This window comes from Hippopotamus amphibius, chromosome 2, assembly GCF_030028045.1.
Source record: "Hippopotamus amphibius kiboko isolate mHipAmp2 chromosome 2, mHipAmp2.hap2, whole genome shotgun sequence".
NCBI classification, from domain to species: domain Eukaryota; kingdom Metazoa; phylum Chordata; class Mammalia; order Artiodactyla; family Hippopotamidae; genus Hippopotamus; species Hippopotamus amphibius.
Window position 1 is genome coordinate 38,719,101 of NC_080187.1, and position 8,866 is coordinate 38,727,966.

Consider the following 8,866-nt stretch of genomic DNA (forward strand, 5'->3'; position numbering starts at 1 on the left):
GATATATCAAGAACTCTTTTTATTTAAATTAACTGTTTACATTTTAACTTACCTTCATTTTCTTTTGCATTCAATCTCAAAGAATTCACGTCGTCATTTTTTGAACGTCTAGTATTTGTTTCACTCTAAGTGCTGCAGGAAATTTAAAAAACCTCATTTTGTTCTTAACATCATGAAACTTACCAATAGGGAATGTAAGGTAAATATAGTGCTACATATTGCTGTCACTTTTAAACAAAGTGCCAGGTATACTATTCTAAACACTTTAAATATTCAATATATTAAATCATTAATTTTCACACCATCCCTTTGAGGGACTGTACTGTTAGTTTCTACCTTTTGCTGGTGATGAAAATGAGGCACAAAAATGTTACACAACTTGCCTAAGGTCCCAAAGCTAATATGTGGTGGAAGTAAGATTGAAATCCAGGTATTCTGACATCAGACCCCAAGTTCCTAACCATTTTACTGTAGCAGTACAGTAAAATGGTTAGGAAGAAAGAACTGGTTAGGAGAAAGAACTGGCTGCTAATCATTAATATACAGAATTCTAAAATGAGTGCGTATTTCTCAGGAACCGCTCTTTTTTTTTTTTGCTTGGGAGAGTAACACAGAAGAGAAGACAGCTTTGCATATAGTCTGGAGGCCCCAAACCTTTAGAATTACATCGTACCAACAATTTCACAGATAGGGTTCTCTGAACTGTTTTCAGTGTTTTATCTCTAGGCTGTTCCACAGGCTTATATGGAGGATGAGGCTGTAATATCACCACAGAAATCTCTGTTGGTTAATTCCTTCCTTCATTTAAGAAAACAGTGTATTGTGCTGAGAACTAGAAAGGGTACAAATTAGAGTAAGACACAGTTCTTTCCCTCCAGGAGCTGTAATCTCACAGAAGAAACAGGTATTGACAGAGAACCATAATGCAAAACAGAAAATGAGTTGTGCTCAAGCGGGGAATTTAATGCAATGGAAGTTCCAAGGGGTAGAGAGACAGAGTACCTCATGAAGGGAGGTGCTTGGGTTAAGGAAAACACATAATTATCATTTAACTTATTTTTGATATTAAAGTATTACAAGTAGTATAAAAATTTATCAAGTTCCTGAATTTTAAAAAAACTACATGCAAAGTTCTTATACTCAGAAAAGACAGCTTTTTGTTATGTTACAAGAATTGTTCAGAGTATGGAGAGGTCAGTAAGCACAAACATTTTGAAGATGGTTTACCTTATCTCCTCAAGTCAGGAGTGCAGAATAGAATGATGATGCACAAGATAAGATTTTCAAGGTCAAAGGAATAGCAAAGAAAAGCAAGGTGGGAGTGAGCAAGGTAGGTCTGGGGGCAGCCTGGGCTCTGAACAGGGTCAAAGGTTGCTGTGGAGTAGCCTGTACCACACAGAACTGCTCTTGCAAGATAGAGACTGTGTTTTCATCGTGTGTGTGTGTGTGTGTGTGTGTGTGAGAGATCCTTTAATTATGGCAAACATATGCCACAAATATTCTGGGATGGTCTCAGTTCAGATATTTGATTCCATTATGCCTGTAAGTTCTCGTCAATAAGATTGATAAATATGGTCATCATATTCACGTTAATGTCTAGAAAGTGGAGGTCACTATATGTTCAACAGATGTTTAAAAAATAAGGAGCTGAAAAAGTCAAGGAGAGGCTATTTGATAAGGAACTCTAAATACTCAGATGCTTCAATGCGGTAGGTAACAGGGAGCCCCTACAAGTTTTTGGGCAAGGTAGTAGCATGCTAAAGCTACTACTTAATATACCCTAAGCATTTACTTTTAAAAATTTTTAAAAAGTAATTTTATTGGAATATAGTTGCTTTACTTCACTGTTGTGTTAGTTTCTACTGTACAGCGAAGTGAATCAGTTATACATATACATATATCCCCTGTTTTTTGGATTTTCTTCCCATTTAGGTCACCAAATTGAGTAGAGCTCCCTGAGCTATACAGAAGGTTCTCGTTAGTTATCTATTTTATACGTAATATCAATAGTATGTATGTCATACCCTAAGCATTTAGAAGTATTATCTTTTAGCTATCTTTTAGATAAAGGACTGAGTGCATATAATCTTTCGCCAGTAGTTTAAACAAAACTTTAAAATATAAACTTGAGAATGAGGTTAATTTCTCCTAGGCTGTAGACAAAAACCTGTTGGGATATTAAAGAGCCTGTGGGGGAAAAAGTAATGAGAATGCCACTGAACTCTTTTTGTCCTCTCCACATCCTGTTGGTGACCTCCAGTGGAAGAGGGTTGGTGCACCCTTTTTGCTTACAATACACCTCTCTTGGGGGCAGCTACCTAGCAAACAATTTCCCTTCCCTGTGAGTGGCTCCAGTGCACAGAGACAAGGTCCCAGTGACCTTCTCAGACTTAGGTAACTTGCCCACTGCCTGCTGCCAGTTTTACTCAGAGGTAAACATCCAACTTAAATTGGTGCAGTCATAGTGTCTCCCAGGAATGTGAAACTCAGAACCAAACAACACAGAGCTTGGGAACTGCTAGACCTGAGTTAGCGAGAATGTGTTCTGAAGAGAGCTTCCCACTGCTGCTGCTTAGACCCCAGATCTGTCTCAGCCCATGCTCTTCCTGCATCTTGGATTGTCTTCTCTTCCTTCCGTCCCTTTTCCTTACGCTTCAGCCATCCAGTTGAGGGACATTAGGGCTGTTTCTAGTTTTTGGTGATTATGAATAAAGTCACTAGAAACATTTGCATACAGGTTTCTGTGTGATAAGTTTTCATTTCACTTGGGTAAACACCTAGGAGTATGATTGCTGGGTGGTATGGTAAGTGTATGTTTGACTTTATAAGGACAGTGTTTTCCAAAATGGGTGTGTCATTTTGCATCCCCATCAGCAGTGTATGAGTGTTCTAGATGCCCCATGTCCTCTCCAGTACTTGGTATTATCAGTTTTTTGTTTTTAGACATTTTAATAAGTATGTATTGGTATTTTACTGATTTTTGTTGGATTTTTGTACTGACTAATGATATAGAACTTTTCCTGTGCTCATTTGCCATTCATTTTTCGTGAAGTGTCTGTTCAAATTTTTGCCCGTTTTTTAAAAAATAGGCTTGTCTTATCATTGAGTTTTTTAAAAATAAATTTATAAATTAAGTAATTAATTTATTTATTGGCTGTGTTGGGTCTTCATTGCTGTGCACTGGCTTTCTCTAGTTGCGGTAAGCGGGGGCTACTCGTTGCAGTGGCTTCTCTTGTGGAGCACGGGCTCTCGACGCGAGGGCTTCAGTAGTTGTGGCTTGTAGGCTCTAGAGCGCAGGCTCAGTAGTTGTGACGCATGGGCTTAGTTGCTCTGCAGCATGAGGGATCTTTCCGGACCAGGGATCAAACCCTTGTCCCCTGCAATGGCAGGCAGATTCTTAACCACTGCGCAACCTAGGAAGCCCCATGTTGTATGTAAATAGAAAAGTTTTATTTATTACTTTCCCATCTGTATGATTTTTATTTCTTTTTATTTCCTAATTGCACTGGCTAGGATTTTAGAATGCTATTGAATAGGGGTGGTGAGAGCAGAAATACAGTCTTAGGAGAAAAGCATTCAGTTATTCAGCATTAAGTATGTTAATTATAGGGGTTTTTTGGTAGAAGTTCTTTATCAATTTAAGGAAGCCTCTAGGAGCTGAGGATGGCTTCCAGCCAATAGCCAGTAAGAATCCAGGGCCTTCAGTCTTATAGCCACAGGAAATGAGTTCTTCCAGTAATCTGAGTGAGCTTGGAAGTGTATTCTTCCTCACTGATGTTAGTTTCCTATTGCTGCTGTATCAGATTTTCACAAACTTAGTGGCTTAAAACAATACGAATTTATTGTGTTGTAATTCTGAAGATAAATCCAAAATGAATCTTATGGGGCTAAACATCTGAAAGTTCTGGGGAAGAATCCATTCCTTGCCTTTTCCAGCTTCTAGAGGCCACCTGCATCCTTTGGCTTGTGGCTTCTTCCTTTGTCTTCAAAGCCAGCAATAGCTGGTCAAATCTTTCTCACCTTGCGTTACTCTGACTTCTTATTTCATTGTCACATCTCCTTCTCTGACTCACTTGCGTGCCTCTTTCTCTTATAAGGACCTTTGTGATTACAGTGGGCCAACCGAGATAATCCAGAATAATCCCCATCTTAAGACCCTTAATTCAATCACACCTGCAAAGCCACTTTGCCATGTAAAATAACATATTTACAGGTTCTAGGGTTTAGGATTCCCTAATCCTAATATTAGGTTGGCATATTTCAAGGACCATTATTCTGCCTACCAACCAGTCAAACCTACACATGAGAACACAGCTCAGACAACATGTTGCTTGCAGCCTTATGAGACACTAAACATGGCATGCAGCTAAACCATGTGGGAACTCTTAACCCACAGAAAGTGTGAGATAATAAATGTGTTATTTTAAACCGCTATGTTTGTGGTAATTTGTGAAACAGCACAGAAAACTAACACAGTGGGCATATAGTTCATAATATTTCCTCATTATCCTGTTTGACATCCATAGTTTCTGTAGTGGTGTCCCTTATTTTACTCCAGATATTGGGAATTTGTGTCTTTTTTTCTCCACTCCGTCAGTCTGGCTAGAGGTTTGTCAGTTTTATTAATCATTTCAAAGAATCAGATTTGTTTTCATTGATTTTCTTTATTGTTTTTCTGTTTATAATTTTATTAAACTCTGCTCTTTATTATTTTCTTACTTTTGCTTTCTTTGGAATTAGTTTGTTCTGTTTTTAGTTTAAGGTGGAAGCTTAAATTTTTGGTCTGAGACCTTTCTTCTTCTAATGTTTTAAATTGAGATATAACTTACATACCATAAAATTCACCTTTTTAAAGTGTATAATTCAGTGGTTTTCAGTATATTCACAGTATTGTACAATGATCACCACAATCTAATTTCAGAACACTCTTTCTTGCTAATATAAGTATCCCCAAATTTTGATATGTTGTTTCAATTAAAAAGTATTTTTTCATTTCCCCTGAGACTTACACTGTGTTGCATGGGTTATTTGTAGTGTCTTGTTTAGTTTCCATTTATTTTAGGATTTTCCCATGTGCCTTTCTTTCATTGATTTCTATTTTATTTCATAAAATTTACCCTGAATATACTCTGAATGATTTAATATCTTTTAAATTCATTAAATTTTATTTTATGGCCTAGAAATATGGTCTACCTTGGTGAATCCTATATACTTTAAAAGAATTTTGTTAGCTGGAGTGCTCTATAAATTTCAATTAGGCCAAATTAGTTGACAGTGTTGTTCAGGTATTCTATATCCTTATAATTTTCTATTTACTTGTTCTGTTGATTATTGAGAGAGTAGTGTTTACTTGTGAATTTGACTTTTAGTAATACTAGTTTACGATTTGTGTATTTTGAGCATCTGTTGTTAGGTGCATATAACTTTAGGATTTGATGCTGCCTCTGTGAATTAACCCCTTTGTTGTTACAAAATGTGGCTCTTTATTCCTAGTAATGGTCCTTGTTCTGAAGTTTACTTTGATATTAAAATAGCCACTTCAGCTTTTTTTTGATTAGAGTTTCCATGGTATTTATTTTTCCATCTTTTAACTTTTTATTTATGTATATCTTGTTGTTTAAAGTGGATTTCTTGTAGATAGCATATAGTTGGTTATTATTTTTATCCAACTGACAATGTCTATTGTTTAATTGATGTGTTTATACTACTTACATTTAACATAATTGTTGATATGTGGATTTAGGTGTCTCCCTCTCCTTCATGTTCCTTATTCAGTCATTCAGCAATAGTTTTTAACACCTTTATTGAGAATTTGCATATCATAGAATTCACTTCAGTGAATAATTCACTTCAGTATAATTCAATTACTTTTTGTACACTTACGGAGTTGTGCAACCACCACCACAGTTCAATTTTAGAATAGCTTTACTACCACAGAAAGATCCCTCCTGCCAATTTGCAGTTATTACCCCCAGTCAACCATGAATCTACTTTCTATCTATATAGTTTTACCTTTTCTGAACATTTGATAAAATGGAATTGATATAATGGAGTTATACAATATATGGTCTTTTGCACCTAGCTTTTTAAATTTAGCATGTTTTTGAGGTTCATCCATGTTGTAGCATTTATCATATCTTTCCTTTTTATTGCCTAATAGTAGTCAGTTGGATATACCATGTTTCTTGTTTAACTATTCACCAGCAAATGGACATTTGGATTATATCACGTTTTTGGCTGTTATGAATAATGCCGCTATAAACATTTACATACAGTCTTTGTGTGGACATATATTTTCATTGCTCCCAAATAGATGCTTAGGAATGGAATTGCTGGGCCATAAGATACATTTGTGTTTAATTATTAAAGAAACAGCAAACTCTTTTCTTAAGTGGCCATACCATTTTCCCCAGCAATGTATGAGGATTCCAGTTTCTCTACATCTTCTCCAGTGCTTTTTGTTGTCTTTTTTGATTATAGACAGTTTAGTGGGTAGGAAATGGTGTCTCATTGTGGTTTTAATTTTAATTTTCCTAATGGCTAAAGATGTTGAGAATCTTTCCATGTAGTTATTGGCCATATATGTACATCTTCTTTGATAAAATGTCTAACAAAATCTTTTGCCCGTTTTAAAATTGTGTTGTCTTCTTATTGAGTTGTAAGAATTCTTTATATATTCTGGATAGAAGTCCTTTATCAGATATCTGGCTTACAAATATTTCTCCCAGACTGTGGCTTGTCTCTTCATTTTTTAATAGTGTTTTTCAAATTACAAAAGTTTTAAATTTGGTAAAGTCCATATTTTCTCTATGGATTATATTTTTGGTGTTATTATGGTACGATTATATTGAAGCACTTTTTACCTGACCCATGGTTATGAAGAAATTTCATGGTTATGAAATTTTCTCCTATAAATTTTATAACTTTACCTTGTACGTTTAGGTCTGTGGTCCAAGTTGAGTTTATTTTTGTGTATTATGTAAGGTAAAGGTGTTAGTTCATCTTTTTCATGTGGCTATCCAATTGTCCTAGCACCATTTGTTGAAAAGACTATGTATTCTTCATTGACTTGCTTTGGTACCTTTGTCAAAAATAAGTTGGCTTTATGTGTAAGGATTTATTTCTAGACTCTCAGTTTTGTTTTATTGATCTGTGTTGCTGTCATGGCAGTATCATGCTATCTCAATTACTGTTGCTTTGTATTAAGTTTTGGAATCAGAAAATATAATTTTGCTCTTCTTTTTCAACATTGTTTTGTTTATTCTGGATCCTTTGAATTTCCATGTAAAATTTGGTATCAACTTGTCAATTTCTGCAACAAAGCTTGTATTTTAATAGGAATTGCATTGAATTTGTAGGTAGATTTAGAGAGAATTGGTATTTAATTATATTTAGTCTTCTGATCTGTGAACATGAAATGTCTCTTCATTTATTTAGATCTTTATCTCAGCAGTGTTTTATAGTTTGCTGTGTATACTTCTTGTATTTTATTAAATTCCTAAGAATTATTTTCTTAATTTGATTTTTGGATTACTCATTCCTAGTATTTAAAAATGCAATTGATTTTTGTATATTGATCTTGAATCTGGGGACTTTACTACTGGTTTTTTTTTTTTTTAAATGTATCCCTTTTATTATCAAAGCTGTTTTTTTTTTTAAATATTTATTTATTTGCTTGCACTTGGGTCTTAGTTGTGGCAGGCAGGCTCCTTAGTTGTGGCATGCATGTGGGATCTAGTTCCCTGACCAGGGATCGAACCCGGGCCCTCTGCATTGGGAGCATGGAGTCTTAACCTCTGTGCCACCAGGGAAGTCCCTCTACTAATTTTTTGTGTTTTTGTTTTTTTTTGATTCCATAGGTTTTTTTTTTTTTTTTAAACATACAGGATCATGTTACTAGCGAATAAAGTTGTACTTCTTCCTTTCTAATAGGATGCCTGTTATTTCTTTTTCTTGCCTAGTTGCACTGGCTAGAATCTTCAGTACAATGTTGAACAGAAGTGGTGAGAGCAGACATTGTCTTGCTCTTGATTTTAGGGGGAAATTATTCAATGTTGCATAGTCTCCGTAAGGATGATGTTATCTATGGTTTTTTTTTTTTTAAATGAATGCTTTTTATTTCTTATTTTTAAAAGAACTTTTATTGAGATATAATTGACATACAATAAACTGCATATATTTAAATCTGTCGTTTTTCATAGATGTTATTTATCAGGTTGAGGAAATTCCCATCTCTTCCTAGTTTGTTGAAATTTTTTTCATGAATTGGTGTTGGAGTTTGTTAAATTTTTTTCTGCATCTCTTAAGGTGATCATGTTGTTTTTGTCCTTTATTCTATTAATGTTATGTATTACCTTAATTTTATGTGTTAAATCAATCTTATATTGTGAGATAAATTGGTCATCTTTTTAAATCCTTTTTATATTTTGCTGGATTCAGTTTCCTATTGTTTTGTTGAGAATTTTTGTCTATATTCATGAGGAAAGTTGGTTTATGATTTGTTTTCCTTTTGATGTCTCTGTCCAACATTTTTATCATGGTAATGCTGAGTTAACAGAATGAGTTGGGAAGTGATCTTTCCTCTACTACTTTCTGAAGAGTTTGGGAAAGATTGGTATTATTTATTCTTTAAATTTTAATAGAACTCATAATTGAAAGTTATCTGGGCATTTATTTATTGAGAGATTTAAAATTATTTATTCAATTTCTTTACTTGTTATGGGTCTATTTAGATTCCCCATTTCTTCTTTTTTTAAAAAAATTTTATTTATATTATTTAATTTATTTTATTTTTTGGCTGCATTGGGTCTTTTTTGCTGAGCTCGGGATTTCTCTAGTTGTGGCAAGTGGGGGCTACTCTGTTCTG